The 17,734-nt window shown below is 43.6% G+C and overlaps 1 pseudogene; it reads right to left on the bottom strand.

Moving 5' to 3' along the window:
• Positions 1–958: 958 nt before the first annotated feature.
• Positions 959–14,931, bottom strand: LOC103004351 (cathepsin E-like; annotated as a pseudogene).
• Positions 14,932–17,734: the final 2,803 nt, after the last annotated feature.

The raw sequence follows: 17,734 nt of genomic DNA on the forward strand, positions 1-17,734 counted from the left end.
ATGAATCAGAAGCAGTGGATTAGGAGCTGGGAGACATGGATTCTACCTTCATTTCTACTTTTGACAAATGGTTTCATTGTTTTATACCCCAATTTCCCCATCTACAAAACAGGGTAAGAAAACCTCCTCTGCCTAATTTACAGATTTGTTGTGAGGGAAAGAAGAGAAAAGAAGACAAGAAAAGAACAACAAAACACCGAAAACTCCTAAAAGGATTTTGAGAAGCCAAAAGTCAAATATAAGAGCAGTTAGTTAGCAGAGCATCTGTTACGGGTTAAATTGAGTTCCCCTAAAAGATAGGTTGAAGTCTGAACCCCTGTACCTCAGAATGACCTTATTTGGAAATAGGGTCGCTGGAGGTGCAATTAAAATTGAGATGAGTTCATACTAGAGTAGGGTGGGCCTTTAATCTGATGTGACTGGTCCTTATAAGAGGGAAGAGTCACAGAGACAGAGACGCACAGGGACGCATCATGGGATGACGGAGGCTGAGATTGGAGTGATGCAGCTGCAAGCCAAGCAATGCCGAGGATTCCAGCCAGAAGTCTGGAATAGGTGAGGAAAGTTTCTCCCCTACGATTTCAGAGGGAGCATGGCCTTGCTGACACATTGATCTGGGTCTTCTAGCCTCCAGAACTGTGAGACAATAAATATCTGTTGTCTTAAGCCACTAAATTTGTGGTACTTGGTTATGGCAGCCCTAGGAAATGAATACAGCATCCTTTAACAATTCCCAGGGTACAGTGAAGCTTTGGCCAAACCTCTTGGCCCATCCCTGAGAGGTGGTGACCTAGTATCAGACATGGGACATGGGACACGGTCCTGGATTTCAGAGGTAATAACCACTGATGTGAAGGTCACAAAGAGCCAAGGTCAGTTGTGGAAAACCCAAAGCAGCTATTAGGGTTAAGTAGGTTTACACAGGCAGCAGGAGTTTAGTCCACACTGACTGAAAGCATCACTTCTGCCTTGAGGGACCAGAGTGCTCAGAGCAGAACTGGGCTCGGGCAGCCTTGGGGCTGAGCATGATTTCACTTCCTACAGATGTGATTGAAGCATCACTTTCATACTCCAGCCTCCACCACTCAGGCTCCTGGACCCTCAGGCTCCAGGCCAGCACATCAGGGTTGCTGCCCATGCAGAAATCACCCTGGAGGAGAAAGTCTGCAGGGATGCCCTCTAAAGGTTGGCGCCCCGCCCTCACAGAGCTTGTGTTGTTAACCGCTCCACTATGCTGCTTTTGACTTAATTGCTTAAATATTGCTCTGAAAGCAATAATTTAGTTTTAAAAAAAGTGTATATATATATATATATATATATATACATATATATATATAGGCAAAAAAAGAGTAAAAACAAAGCAAAAAAAAGTGTGTGCATGTGTGTAGCTGTGAACTTCTTGGATCCTGATGCTTAGAGAGAAAGGACGCTAACATTATGAGCCAAGCGCTTCCATCCAGATAAGCTCAACTCTTCCCAAGAGCTCTGCAGGGAGAATATCCCAGAGACACAAAGTAATTAGCCAAGGATGGCAGATTGATGAGGGGTTGAGCACAGATGTGGATACAGGCTTAGGGTTAGGGTTAAGCCTGGTGTGTTTTCCACGACCCCTGCTGCCAGAAGTGACAGCTAGGGCCTCCCCCAGTTGTCTTGCATGTCTTGGGGTGTCTCTCTTAGCACCTGGCACAAAACAAATATTTATTAAGAGAGGGTTTGATAAATAAATTGACACTGTGCTGAATGAGTTAGAAGAATGTACTGTTGGGAAATCTACTGTTAAATGAGAAAAGAAAAAGGTTTCCTTACCAATAGCCATCTCTGTTTACATATGCAAGGAAAAAAGTCTGCATAAGGTAACTTCAAATTGATAGTAATGCTTATCTCTGAGGAGGAGGCCCATGGGGGACTTTCACATATTTTAGAATAAGAAAAACGCTGAAGATATTTCCATTTTGAAAAAAGAAAAATTGAAAGGAAGGAAAAGAAAGACAAGTTGTTTCTAGTGGCAAAGGATGGTCCTTAGACCCAGATTCCCCATATCAGCTCCCTTAGGATGGGCCCTGGTTCCCAAAAGTGAAAAGCGTTCGTTCAGAGCCTCTCTCTCCCTCTCTCTTTCTCTCCAACCACACCCCTCCCATGTACTATGAAATATTTTCATTTACAACAAACACATGAACACACTGCAAGGAACCAGAACTGTGGGAAAATGGGCCCAGAACATCTCTTTGTATTGAGGTCAAGTCAAAAGTTCACAGGAGCTAAATTGAAGGGGCGCCCACTGGCTAAAGGTGGGGTGATCTGAGCGTTAAAAAATGGCAGTTAAGTTGAAACATACTCTTAATTCTGAAAACTGGTAAATAAAGGGAAAAAAGCAGGTAATCTTGCCTTTCTTGTATGAGCTGCACCTCATAGTGGACAATACTTAATGAAAGGGTTGTTTTTTGTTTTTTTAATTATTTATTGATTTTTGGCTGCTTTGGTTCTTTGTTGCTACGCGCGGAGTTTCTCTAGTTGCAGCAAGTTGGGGCTACTCTTTGTTGCAGTGCGCGGGCTTCTCATTGCGGTGACTTCTCTTGTTTCGGAGCTCGGGCTCTAGGCACGTGGGCTTCAGTAGTTATGGCGCACGGACTCAGTAGTTGTGCCTTGTGGGCTCTAGAGCACAGGCTCAGTAGTTATGGCGCGCGGGCTTAGTTGCTCCGCGGCACGTGGGATCTTCCTGGACCAGGGCTCGAACCCGTGTCCCCTGCACTGGCAGGCGGATTCTTAACCACTGCGCCACCAGGGAAGCCCGAAAGGGTTGTTTTTTATAGAAGAGTTCCAGCTAACAAATACAGGAGGAAAAATAGAATTAGAAAAAGCCCTGTTTTCAGCCCCTAGTGATAGTGTGGATCTAAGCGAGGATCATCAGTGGCTGCTGAAACCTTTAGGTCAAACGCTGAAGGGAAGGTTATCGTGGGTGGATGAGGCTGACAACTCGGGAACCCACCCATCAGTCCTAACGTTACAAATTGAGAGGCGCCCGGAATTATCTGCCCCCGATGGGATACAGTAGAGGTACCCAGCACCATTTATGAAGTGTTCTTTCCACGAAATAAGGCCTCTAGATCTAACTATCGTTTTATAGGAACAATGAACTCAGACAACCATGTTACATGACAGCTCTGGATTTCAACCAGTGAAATTCAGAATGTGAAACTATGGATGAAAAGAGACATTTCAAACAAATGTACTCTGTGAACCTTGAATCCTGACACAAACAAGTCAACTGTAAAAATGACCAAACATTTATGAGGCAATAGGAAACATCTGAACACTGACAGCACATTTAAGAATACTGGTTTCCCACACAAGGAACTGTATTCAATATTCTGTGATAAATCATAATGGAAAAGAATATGAAAAAGAATATATATATGTATAACTGAATCACTTTGTTGTACAGCAGAAATTAACACAACATTGTAAATCAACTATGCTTGAATAAAATTAATCAAAAAAAAAAAAAGAATACTGGTTTCCCTTGTTATCTGAAAGTAGAAGTTTCCTATGAAACTATGCTAATGGACACATCTTGTTAATGGACACACAAATTAAATCAAGATAAAGCTCAGATGCTCACAGATACAGTTCAAAGCTATGGAGGCTTGATGCCCAGATGCTGAGTGTAGTTCCCATGAAGGAGCTTGGTGGTACGACTCTCACTGCTTGGGTATGCCCTGCCTCTATAAAACCTTGCTGCAAAACAAACACTGACTGTTTTTTTCGATTTCTGCCTTTTTTTCATAAGTGCAAAAATCCTCTTTGGATTCCTTTAGTTTAGGGAAAACAGGTACTAATGTAGGTCTTTCATAAAAGCAAAATGGTATAAAGTGAACTTTTGGAAAGCAGGGGATACCTGTATTAGAAGGGTTTATGGATAAATATTTGATGTGATGATTTATGATGTGATGCTAAGAATTTTACTTCAAAATAATCCAGGCATGTGGGGCTGGAGAGAGGAGTAGCTGGTGATACAGATAAAACAGGCCCTGCCATGTGTGGATGGGTTGTGGAAACTGAGTGGGGCTGCACAGGGATTTATTGTACTATAATTTCTGCTTGTGCACATGTTTGGAAATTTCCATAATAAAATATTAGCAAAAAGCGATAAAAAGTATGGGCATACAACTTAATTCTTGCATTATGATGTTGGTGGATTTGGTGTGTATGTGGGTGTATGAAGTATGTGTGTGAGTGTGTATGTGTGTGTTCTCATGATCTGTTTCATTCTAATTTGGGTTGCAGCTCTGGAAAAACTGCATTCTATTGAAAATAACTTTGACAGCTGTGGAGAATGTCCCAACCTAATAGGCCCAGGTGAATTTCCAGGGAGGCTGGCACGGACACAAGGCCCCTGCTTAGGGGACTGCTGGGGCCAGCCCCACATGGTTATTCCCATGGTCAAAGGCAGTAAAACTGTTTAATGATACATTGCTTAGGGTCTGGAAGGACCAAGCTGGAGGTTGGATGTCAGAACCTTGAAAGCCACTGATTAAGAACTTCATTCCATCCATGAATTTCTGGAATTGGAAAGAAGAATATAAATGACGTATAGGGAAAGAAGGAAGTAGTGCTGTCTACAGGCTGTACTGTGCAGGAGTGGTAGCTATACCAAATGGCCTTGGACAGCCACTTCACAATTTTGGTTGGTTGGTTCTTTCTTCCATTTCATATACCTATACATGTTTACTCAAAAAAGTGTTTGCACAATTTCATATACATAGGTCTTGGCTTCTAAGTTCTACAATTTTGATAATTGTTCATCTGTTATACACCTCCACTCCTTACCACCAACTTAATGATTGGGAAAACTGAAACCTTGTTGCATGGCTGGAACAGCAAAAGGTTTGGCATTAGAAGATCTTGGCTTAAATTCTGGTTTCTTTAGTTTCTAGCAAAGCTCACCTTAATTTTTTAAGGGAGAGTAATTGCTCTGTAAGTGGCTAGCCACTGCTACTCTCTTGCTAAGTTCTGGGAAGAAACATTTGAGTGGCTCCTTCAAGTTATAAGGCAAGTAGGTATCCATTGATCCATGAGAGAAGTATAACCTCTCCCAACCTTATTTGGTTTGGTAAAGACTTGGGGTCTAACAGGCAGGAGTTGTCTTTCCAACGACCACTTGAAATTTGAGGTTGCTGATGAGGGTTTGGGAAAATGCACTGAGAGCTTCGAGTCTTCTTGAGAGGAAGGGGATAAAAATGCAAAGTTATGACAGCATCCTCGATGGATTAAGGTGGCTTTGATTGAAAACTGCTAGCATAGAAGGACAATAGCACCATAATGGGTACAGGGAAGGGTGTGCGGGTGAGCAGGGACTCACGTCGGGTGAAGGGGAGAGGGTGTGAGGTGTTGGAGTGGGGACAGGTGTATAGACTAATGAAATTAGCACAGTTGAAATGTGTAGCTTGTCCTCAGCATCGTGTTCACAGTGGCAGCTCTAGAATTCCTTTGTTGGAGGAGCTTAGGAGACTTGACATGAAGCTTGTGTTTTAAAGCAAAACATTTGTTTTCACTTGCATTGTCTGTTTATATTTGGTGGCTTTGGGAAGGGGTGAATGGAGATCAAGTTATGGGGGTAGGTAAAGCCCTCTGTCTACGCCTTAGTGCTTCCATCCTGGTGCAGTCACCCTGATGCTGCAGGTGACTCTTGGGCAAAGTTGGTGTGTTAAAGTGTGTCGCCAAAGAAACGCGATATTGAAAATTCAGGATCATAGATTTCCAAAACACCTGGAAGTTCCCTTTCTACCTCACTCTCCAAACTTACCAATCGCCTGCAACAAGACATTTTCTTGTTTGAGGACAATGTTAACTTGAATGTTAGAAGAGATATAACCTTATTCCGTATCCCCCTACCTCTAGCAGCTCATATCTTGAAACATTTAACTCTCTGAGTATCCTCATCTATAAAATGGGCTAATAATATCCCAGTCTGACTTGGTGGTTGAAGAGATTAAGCTTTGTCAGTTGAAAAGTCCTACCTGACAATGTCAGAAAACCTCATTAAATGGCTTGTCCAAGGTTTGCTGCTGCTTCATGGCAGAACAGGAAGTTAGAACCAGCCCAGCGGTGTTTCCGCCATCGGCAGTACCACCCCTCCCAGAGCGAATGCTTTCAGAGCTGGATAAGATGGGAGGGAGGCAAGGGGTAAAGGCACCCTGAGTACAGGCGACTGTTTGGAAAGGAGAAGTGGCAGGCATGTGAGGATGGCCCTGTGACTTGCAGAATAAGGAAACAGTTCTCACCAGCAGGGTGTAGGCAGTTGGTTGGAGGGTGTGGGGGACCCCATTGATGGTGAAGGTGACATCCAGCAAGACACCGATGTTGACACACTCCACAGTGTACGAAAACACAGCACAGAGGATCCATTCAGAGGCCTCCCAATTCCCCATCCATGGGCTCTGCCCCAGGGATCTGTGCAGCTGCTTGCTACTGCTTGAGGGGCCTGTGATGAGGGAGGCCCCTGGGTCCACAATGGCCTGCAGCCTTCGGAGAAGAACATCATGGTGCCTCCCACCTGGATTCTGAGGACAAAGGAAGCATCGTCAGCTACTCCTACCTGCCCCTTCCCCTTTCTCCCCCTAAGCTTCCCTGGCACCCCAGCAGCTCTCACTCTCTGCTGGGTTCTCTAATCTGCTGATGCACGTTAGTAATTTCCATTTTGGTCTCTCTCACCACATGAGTGTTTCTCAATTTTTTTTTTTTTTTTTGACTGAGATGCATAGCAGGAAATACATTTACTTCTTGACCCAGTACACACACACACATGCACACACACACGCAGGAAATAAAAATTTCATGAAACTGTACTTAACCTTAATATGTGAAGTGCACTCTGATTTTTTCTATTTTAGCCCATTTCATTAAAAAATGTAGGTCACGATCCCCTAAAATGATGTCATGACCCATAAATGGGTAAATCCTTGCAGTTTGAAAAACCCTCAGTAGACAGTAAACATTGGAGCCTTTATGGCTTTTGTATCTCTGTGCCTAGCACATGCCTGTCCCCTTGCAGGAACTTATCTTCAGCTGAATTGAAACTTGAATTACATTTCTTTGAATTCCTGCACTGTCTAGTACAGTGCTAGGTATGTGGCACTTTCCCTGATTGCTCCATGCCTCTGTGTGTGTGTAGACTCAATCAATGCCACCCACTCCATGAAACCCTTGAGGAGTTCTTCAGATAGAAGTGGTCTTGCCCTTTCTGCTGGGCCACTTTGGTGGTCCATCTCATGGAGTACTGACCACCTTCTACTCTACATGGCAGTAGTTTGTGTATAGGTGTCATCTTCTGCAATGATTTGTGAAGGCAAAATCTGAGTCCAATTCGCTTTTGCACCCCTGTGTCACTCAGCCCTTGCCTTACATGTTAATTCATGTTGAATGAGTAGTTGGCCGAGTGTTAGTATTTACTGTCTGTTGAATTGGAGATACACCACATGTACAAGAAAGGAAGCTGAGAGTTGGTACCGTGTGCCTGCTGCCCCGTCCTGCCCTCTGCTCAGCACCTCCATATTCTAGCCTCATGCAGCCAGCTCCCAGCACCCTCTCTCAGTGACCAGCAGTTTCATTCAGGTCAATTTAGTTAATCCAATTTCACTTGAGCCTGTTAGGAGTTCTTCCCTCATTCTGTAAATACTCTGTGGAGGATACTTACGTGTCCACTGCAATCTGCCAGTAGCCATGTTTGGTGACTGGGACTCAATCTATGTTCCCAGAGAGATGGGAGTGGTCATAGCCTCTGAAAATCAGCTCGCTACCTGCACCACCTCCTGTGTCACTACATGGAAAGTAAAGCAGATTTTCAAGGAAGGGCCACTGGAAAACCTTAGGGGCGAGTCTCAGCCAGGCCCCTGCTTCTTGGTCTGGTCACTCACACCAAGTACCTAGATAGGCAGAAATATCTGCCTGTGCTTTGAGACCAGGGCCTCTGACTGCTGCAAGTTGATTAGTCTGAGCCTCTTGGGCAAACAATAGGAACAACTCTGCTCAATGATTTGTGACTATCCTCCTGCTTCTTGGGTAGAAGGGGTAGGGAGGTGAGAAATGGGGAGCACAGACCCGGTCAAGCAGAGCTCATGCAGCACCAAGGCCAGGACCATCGGGGGCGTGCAGTCACCATGAGACTTGGGGCGTCCCCAAAGACGCCTTTGCCCCGAGTACCTTCTCCACCATTGTGGTGGTGCCTGGAGGTTCCACAGTATTCACTCTTTCATATTAGGCAAAGACACTAATTGAACACGAAGTGACTTACTGGAGCTTGAAGATTTATTAATATTGTGTTGATTTCTCAGAATATGTTCTGCCACCTAGCAGGATCCTGCAGAAATAGGACCTAAAACTGATTTGTTTTCAGGAGGAAAAGGATCAGAGAAAGACAAAAATTGGGGCCTTGTATGCAGGGCAGTAAAGGGGAAGGGAAGTAGATATCTGTAGGAATCCAAGGAAAACAGTTTTCAAGGCACGAGGTGGGAGGAACTGATGTTTGTTGATGGCCTTTATGCAAGGCGCTGTGCTAGGAATTTTCCCTGCCTCATCTTATTAATTCTCACGTCAACCTAGTGTCCATTTGAGAAAAATGAGACTCAGGGAGATGAAGCAATGCAAGAGGGGAGATTTCCTTTTTTTTAAATTAATTAATTTATTTTTGACTGCGTTGGGTCTTTGTTGCTGCACGCAGGCTTTCTTTAGTTGCGGCGAGCAGGGGCTACTCTTTGTTGTGGTGCACGGGCTTTTCATTGCGGTAGCTTCTCTTTGTTGCGGAACATGGGCTCTAGGCACGCGGGCTTCAGTAGTTGCGGCACGTGGGCTCAGTAGTTGTGGCTCCCGTGCTCTAGAGCGCAGACTCAGTAGTGGTGGCGCACGGGCTTAGTTGCTCTGCGGCATGTGGGATCTTCCTGGACCAGGGCTTGAACCCATGTCCCCTGCATTGGCAGGCAGATTCTTAACCACTGAGCCCCCAGGGAAGTCCCAAGAGGGGGGGATTTAAATCCAGGTCAGTCTGACTGCAAAGTCTTTGCTGTTTTCCACCACAATTCACATCTTTCCAGGCCGAAAGGGAGTAGGAAGCTCTGAAAGGAAGAAGCGAGGTGTCCAGACACCTGCCCTCTTGCTCACAGTTCTGTCCAGGCCTGGTCTCCACTGCAATCAGGCTGGAGAGGAAGCCATTTGATGGAGGAGATTCAAGGCTCTCCATGTGAGAGAGGAGAGCGAGAGAAATGGGCTTCTGCTGAAACAGGGTAAGCTCAGGCCAAGTTTCCTTGGGAAGGAGTCAGAGAGGTAAGAAATCTCCTCCCTGACCCTCCCAGGACCCCAGGTAAACGTGCCCGAGGGCTGGTGAGTCTCATGACCTTTTCCAACCACAACATGCAATTTAAAAAATTGTATAAATTGGCAAAGAACACATAAAATTGACCCTCTTAGCCATTTTTAAGTGTACAGTTCAGTAGTGTTAAGTATATTCACATGGTTATGCAACCAATCCCCAGAACCTTTTCATCCTATAAAATTGAAACTCTATAGCCATTCAATAACTTCCTGCTTGTTCCTTCCCCAGCCCCTGGCAGCCACCATTCTACTTTCTGTCTCTATGAATTCCACTACTGTTAGAATTTTCTTCCTCTTTCAGGCTGAATAATTTTCTGTTGTATGTATATACTACATTTTGTTATTCCATCCATTAATGTGTAATTATCTTATTGTCAGCTAACATTTGAATTTTTTTTCCTGCCTCCTCCCACTAGAATTAAGCTTTTTGAGGGCAGGGACTGTCTCTCTTGTTCCGTTGTGTTCCCAGTGCCTAGTAACATGGTGAGCACATAATAGGGGCTTGATAAATATTTATTCACTGCATAAATGAATGTCCAATCCCAGAGATTCTTTAATTACTCCAGTGTGGTACAGTTTACAAAGTCCTTTTTTCAACGACTTTGAGGCAAACCGCATTTTCTCAATATTCAGAGAGGGTAAGTGTTTTGCCCCAAATCACACAGCTAATACAAGACCAAGCAAGAGCTCCAACCCAGGTGTAGTGACTGGTAAGTCTAGACATGTTGTCTCCCTATAGTCATAACCTTAACCTGGTGGGTCTGACGGGCCTTACCTGCTCGTGTACACAGAAAACACGGGTAGATCCACCAGCTTCCGGGCCATTGTGTCGAACACCAGGGTCACCCTTTCAGCAGCCAAGCAGGGGTATCCCAGGCCCAGAATGCCATCAGACTCTGCATTCATAAAGGACTGGTCAGTCTCTGTGACACTCTCTTCAAATTGCTGACCGACCTCAGTCAGTCCTTCTACCTAATTGTGGAGCCTGAAGGAAAATCACACAGATCTTTGGCAAACAGGCTCAGATTCTTGAAGTCTTCCTCTGTCCTAAAGCTAATTCTTCCCCTACTCAATTTTCCTTGGTTAAATGGATACAACAATTTTTGCCATGTTCCCATCCACTTAATTTTTTCTATATAAACATTTTTTATGGAAGTGTAATACAGAAATCACAAGTGTACAGTGTTTTCACAGACTGTACACATCCATGTAATCAAGCTCGTAAATCAAGAAACAAGACATTACAACCCCATCGCCAGAAACCCCTTCAACTACCCTGCCAGTCATTGAGACTTTCCTCAAGAGTAACCAATCTCAAAAAAAAAAAAAAAAAAAAAAAAACCAGCAAGGTAACCCATCTCTTGGCTTCTAACAGCTTATACTGTCTTTGCCTATTTTTGAATTTTATATGAATGGAATCATATGGTATGAATTCTTTTTTATCTGGCTTTTGTCACTCAACATGATGTTATTGCATGCTGTTGTAGAATTTTCATTGTCTTTAGTATTCCATGTTATGAATATATCATCATTATTTATCCATTCTACCACTGATGGATATTTGGGGTGTCTCCTGTATTTGACTATTGCTAGTAGTGTTGCTTGTACTTGTCTTTTGGTGAACATGTGTACATATTACTGTTGGATATATGCGTAGGAGTAAAACTGCTAGATAATAGGGCTTGCAAGTGTTTTGCTTGAGTAAATACTGACAGTTTTCCAAAGTGATTGTATCAATTAACATTTCCAATACCAATGTTTTGAAAGGTCCAGTTGTTCCATATCCTCACCAATACGGGCTATTGCCTATCTTTTCCACTTTAGTCTTCTAGTGAATATGCAGTGGGCCCCATTGAGGTTGTAATTTGTATTTCCAGATGACTAATAAAATTGGACATTTGGATATCCTCTTTTGTGAAGTGGGTTATCTAAAATTTTCTTATCGATTAGTAGGAGTTCTTTATTTATTCTGGAATAAAGTCCTTTGTTGGATATATGTACTACAAATATCTTCTCCCAGATTGTGGCTGATGTTTTTACTCTCTTAATGGTGCTTTTTGATGAGCAGAAGATATGAATTTCAATGCAGTCAAATTGATCAGTTTTCCCCCTTATAATTAGTAGTTTTTGGGTTTTTTTAAAATTAATTAATTCATTTATTTATGGCTGAGTTGGGTCTTCGTTTCTGTGTGAGGGCTTTCTCTAGTTGTGGCAAGCGGGGGCCACTCTTCATCGTGGTGCGCAGGCCTCTCACTATCGCGGCCCCTCTTGTTGCGGAGCACAGGCTCCAGACGCGCAGGCTCAGTAGTTGTGGCTCACGGGCCCAGTTGCTCGGCGGCTTGTGGGATCTTCCCAGACCAGGGCTCGAACCCATGTCCCCTGCATTGGCAGGCAGATTCTCAACCACTGTGCCATCAGGGAAGCCCATAATTAGTAGTTTTTAAAAACTTGTTACAAAAATTTTTGCCTACCTTAAGGTCATGAAGACATCTTCCTATTTTTTTTCTAAGAGCCTTATTGTTTTGCTTTTCACATTTATATATATCTACAATCTATTGGAAGTTTGATAATGTGTGAGTTAAGATCCATTTTTCCTTTATTAGAAGTCAGATTTATTGAGATATGATTTACACACAATAATTCACCCTTTTAAGTGTACAGTTCAGTGATTTTTGATACACAAATAGTTTCTGTTTGCTAATATTTTGTTTACAACTTTTGTGTCTACATTCATGAGAAAGAGACTGGTCTGTAATTTTCATTTCTTGTAATGTCCTTTTCAAGTTTGTTATTAAATTTATGCTGGCCTCATAAAATGAGTTAAGAAATGTCTCTTCTTTATCAATTATCTGGAAGAGTTTGTCTAAGATTGGTGCTATTTCTTCTTTAAATGTTTGAGGGAATTTACCAATGAGGCTACCTGGACCTGGAGTTTTCTTTGTGGAAAGGTTTTTAAGAATAGAGTCAAAGTTTAAATAGATACTGGAGTATCCATTCAATGTTAAATAGATATTGGAGTATTCATTCAGTGTTAAATAGATATTGGAGTATTCATTCAATGTTTAAATAGATATTGGAGTATTATATTTTCTAATTTTTTTCTTGTGTCAGTTTTGACATGCTCTATTTCTCAAGGCATTTGCCAATTTTAAAAAATTGTCAAATTTATCAAAATAAAATTATTCTTGATATCCTCTTTTTATCATTTTAATGTATGTAGCGTCTTTAGTAACGTGTTACTTTTTACTTCTAATATTGTTAAGTGTATTTTTTTTCTTTTTCTTGAACAGTTTTGCTAGAGGTTTACCAGTTTGATCAATCTTTGTAAAGAGTTCATTCCTGGCTTTGTTGATTTTCTCTATTGTGTGACTTTTCTATTGTATGAATGTTCCACTCTTCTAGTTATTATTTCCTTCCTTCTACTTTCTTTGGGTTTGATTTGCTCTTCTTTGTGGTTCTCTTGTTTTTTTATTTGTTTGTTACTTGAAATAGTTGCTGAGACCGTTGATTTTCAGCTTTTCTAATACTCACATTTCAGGCTGTAATTGTTTCTTGAAGGACTGCATTAGGTGCATCCACAAATATTGACATGTCATATCTTCATTATCTGTAATAGTTAAGGTTTTATAAGAGAAACAGAGTCATTAGGAGCTATATCTAGAAAGGATTATGTTCTAGATATTTGACACTATGCAATTGGAGGTCCTGGCTAACAGAGTACATTAGGATGTTGCTTCTGCCCTGGCGCTGCAGTCTCAAGTCTACAGTTTGGACAGTCAGCAAGGGAAGACAGATGTCAAGTGGGAGAAGAAGGGTGAATTGAACCCTTAAGGTTGAAGGGGAACGGGAACCTGCACTGTTCTCTCACTGCCTCTAAGCCTCAGTGATGGGGGAGCCTGCAGCACAAGCTGACACTGTCTGTCACAGAGGCCACCACTGCTGTCACACATGCCAACGCTTCCTAGCTCTGGAGTAGGAGGTAGGGGACCTGGATTAGGTCAGCTCTGCCATGACCAGCCAGCCATCTGGCAAGTCTCCTAACTGCCGCTGAGAGCTCTGCTTTCCGTCTCTGAAGCCCAAGAGGCAGATGGACTTGGAGCTTGGAGATAACTTGGGCCCTGCCTTGGGCTCCAAAAATGTTAAAAAGGACATCAGAAGGACTTGGGGACCAGCCCAGACCCTTGACCCTTGCCCCCAAGTGAACAAATCCTCTTTGGCATTTACCCACTTTGCAAGAGTCCTTCCTTTTGACCTTTCACTGGGGAGAAAGTGTGAGCCAGAAGTGGCTGGAAGTGGTGAGAATTCTGGTTAACGCTGAGCCCTGCCGTGGTTTGCCCCTAATTGCCCATGTGTGCCATCGGGACTGAAGATGGTCACTATAGAAACCTTACCCTGAGAGACTTCCTTCAGACCCTCCAGGCAAGCCCACTGCTATAGCAGGTGAGGGCGCCGAGGCACAGAGAGGTTAAGTGACTGGCCCAAGAGCATGCACTTCACTCAGTGGCCAGGATTAGGACCCAGGCCTCCTGCCTTCCAGGCCAGTGATCTTTCCGCTACAGAATTACCATCATCATCAACATGATCCCTCCCTCCCCTCCCATCTTCCAGGCCAGTTAGCCCCCATATCCCCTTGCCTCTGTTTGTTGTGAGCGGAGGGTGTGGCTGGCTGACACATGAGAAAAACTTTGTTGGTCTGTGCAGCCGTGGCCACCCGGCCACTGACTAGATCAGAGACATCCTGGATGGTCTGCGAGGAGCTCCAGGCTCTGGCTGGATTTGGAAAGTTTGGCACAGATTAGAGGCAGGAATGTGGGAGCGTTTGTCAGAACTAATGGGTCTGTTATCTCTGGAAACACCCGGAACTGCACCTGCCCCGGTTGCAGGTTTCTGATCCTCCCACGCTGGAACCAAATATTGTTGTGGACGATTTGAACACTTTCCCTAGGGAACAAAAGCCCTTGGGCATGTGGGTGATGGTGCGTGTGTATGTACGTGTGTGTGTGTGTTCTTTACGAAAAGGGAGAGGGAAGAGCATTTGGGGTGAAATGGTACCATGTGGGCAAAAACAGGTCATAGTACAGACAACGATCCAGTCTCTGCAGTCTGTCAGCACTGGGAGAGGGTCCTGGGGGGCAGAGAGAGAGAGAGACAGACAGACAGACAGACAGAGAGACAGAGAGCGTGCAAGCGCCTCTGGCCTCAGGGATGTGGATTGGAGGCTGGTTTGGAGGCAGAGGTTTTGTCTGTTACCAGAACATTTGAAAGCTGTTGAGGGTGACACTATCCAGTCAACTTTTCTGGAGCTTCAGCTTCCAGAATGTAAATTAATATTAAGAGGATGGTTGCTCAGCGCTCTGTGGAAATTGGCTCTAGCAGGGTGTGATAGTCCTGGAGACTGTGCGTCATTATGAGACGTAAGCAGCACTTCCCCTCATGCTCAGCCGGCCCCTGACCACAGCGGGGCCAGCAACCCAGGATGCTCTTGGCCCTGGCTCTGCCGAACTCAGCAGCTCAGCACGGACATGACCAACCGGAAAGCGTCCCAACCTCATTCTGCTCGAAGGTCATGACTGGCGGGAAATATACTATGCGATGTGTGGTACAGCAGGAAGAGGGCCTGGCTGGGGTGCCTGGACCCAGACTTGGCTCTGCCATTCACTCACCATATGACTTTGGATAGATCACTTTTCTCTAAATCCAGTTTCCTTGTCTGTAAAATGAAGAGGGTGGATTGGGTGATACTACGAGGAACATTTTGGGGGCATAGGCTATGTGCCAGGCTCTGCCCTAAGGATCTTACAAGCATTAGCTCATTCAGTACTCACACCAGTCCCATCAGGTAAGTATTATTTTTAAGCCCATTTTACAGATGAGGTAACTGAATCACAGAGGGTTTAAGTAACTTGCATAATGTGCCATAACAAGGATTCAAACCCAGGTTTTCCTGACTTTCAAGTTGATGGTCTGTACTAGATAATGTCTAGCGTTTGACATTCAAGAGTTTCTTCCTGGAAGAGAAAAACAGAGAGAGGATGGGAAGGAGGAGGAAAGGGGAAGAGAGGGAGAGAGACTAATTTCCTACATGGTGGAAATTTTGAGGCCTTTTAATTGTAAGAGAGAGGGGTGTGTGCAGGATGGAGTATGGTGGTAAGGAGCTGTGTGATGAGAAATCTTGTCATTGCTTACTTTTTGCAAGTATTTTCTGTTTCATCTTCAAGGGACCTCTCAGCAGGATCATTATTGTATTGTAGACAGGTGCAAAAATTCTCCCATGCACCCCTCTGCTTGTTACCCTCCCCCACCTGGACACTGAATTATGAAAACCAAAAGTTTAAGGTGGTCGAACCATTTGTTTACTGCTATAAAGAGCATCTGGCACTGAACGTGTATTCTCTCCCATGGCTTGATCTTCTTTGGTTTGGCAAAGCTTCTTGCTTTCATGCAGCTGGAAATAAGAAGGATCCAATGTCCCCAGCAACTTGCCATGTCAAGAATTCAATTAGTTTGAGTCATTTCCAAAACCGCTGTCAACTCCATTCTGGGAAAGTGCCTTTCAGACCAGAAATTGTTGGGTGTGTAGTCAGCAAAAGGCACAGGCGCGGGGGAAGTTTCCCACTGCAATATTGCATGTGCATGTGCCTGTGCATGCGTGTGCACAGGTCCCTGTACCTGTAAGCAGGGAGAGCAGATCATGTCTCAGATTTGCCAGAGAACAGGACACACGCCAGCACCGCCAGCTTCTGTGCTTGTTACTGAGACCAGACTTCAAAAGCAGACAAAGCAGGGTTTGGATTTCAATGCTGCTACTTAGATGATTGTGTGACATTGGGGTAGTTTTGGAGTTTCAGACCCCTCTACTGTAGAAAAGGAAGAATGATTTCGTTGTTGGATGATGTGAGGATTCCAGGAGACCATCCTTGCGGTGAGTGCTTTCTGTGTGTCATCCAGCCCAGGGCTGGTACGCTGGCTAAACCATATGAACCGGGACAGGCGCCCAACATTAACTGAGTGCCACACACTGCTCTAAGTGCTTTAACTATCTTCAGTCATGTAATCCTCTCAACAACCCCATAAGGTAAATAGTCCCAGAGAGAGAAAGGAGTTTGTCCCAGACCACACAGCTGGTAATGATGGAACCAGGCTTGAACCCAGGAAGTCTCACTATAGAGTCTGCGATCTTACACAACACTGCTGTCTGGAGCATATGTGTATATTACTGTACGTATTAACAGACTGAAATTCATTGTGGAGATCATCCACCCTTATGTGTATTGTAACTGTTCAAGAATGTTATCAAGGTTTCCACATGTCCTTAGTTTTTACTGTGTGATGAGGGGCTCAACCATTTAAAGTCTAGAAAACGAAAATTCTCCCTGACCCTTAGTTTCCTTATCTGCAAAATGGGAAAATGGGGATGTTAGGAAGATTAAATAAAAGCATTTGTGAAAATGCATGACACACAGTAAATGATCAATAAATACCTGCTAAAATTTTTATTATAAGGGAAGAGAGATTATGCTTAGGCAAACGTGACATAAATCTGATGCGTTCCTTTGTTATCTCCCTGGGTTTTCATTTTCAGATTTCTAGTGACAGGGGCCTCACCTCGGCAGTACTCCTTTCTTGACTACTTTTATTTCCTCTACCAGGACTGGACTCTCTGAACCAGTTCCCATCCTGGAATTTCCCCAAGCACCCTCAGGGTAGGGTTTAGGCTGTAGCTAAATAGAATAAAGGCAGAATTTTAATCTCAGGGTCTTATTCAAAGTGAATTTGTCTCCACTCCTAAAAACTCTTATCTTGTTCCTGGTCCATTAGATGTTTTGGAAACCCACAAGAGGAAAACACATATTAGAGTTGCAATTAAGATGACGTCTATTCCATGGTCTTCATTTATACCAGGTAAACTGTATTTGAACTACATGCAGGCAGCTTTGTTTTAATCTGCTTGGCTACCGATGTAGCTCCTTTAAAAATCTTATTGTTCAGATATCTAAGAGCCAAACTCGTTCCATTCCATTTAAAATGTTTTCATTTAGTCCTCCTCCTTTCCCCAGTTCCCTTCCTCTTAGTCAATGAACTTTAAAACAAAAAACAAAACTGAGAACAGCACATGCATCTAGGAATTAAGAGTTTTGCCAGTGTTTCTTTGTGCTGTAAGCAAGAGAGCTTATTAGGTGTTATTTTCTTAATTTATGCCTGAAATTGAAAAGTATTTCTGGCTTTCTCCATGGCCTGCTGTAACAAGTAGGAGTTTTATATATACTTTCAGCATTGGGCACTGAATTAGGACAGTCCTCAAATTATTGCTTGGCCCTTCAAACAACCTAGCTAAAAGATGTTGATATTTTATTTAGTACTGCAAACTTCA

Source organism: Balaenoptera acutorostrata, unplaced genomic scaffold (genome assembly GCF_949987535.1).
Source record: "Balaenoptera acutorostrata unplaced genomic scaffold, mBalAcu1.1 scaffold_608, whole genome shotgun sequence".
NCBI classification, from domain to species: Eukaryota; Metazoa; Chordata; class Mammalia; order Artiodactyla; family Balaenopteridae; genus Balaenoptera; species Balaenoptera acutorostrata.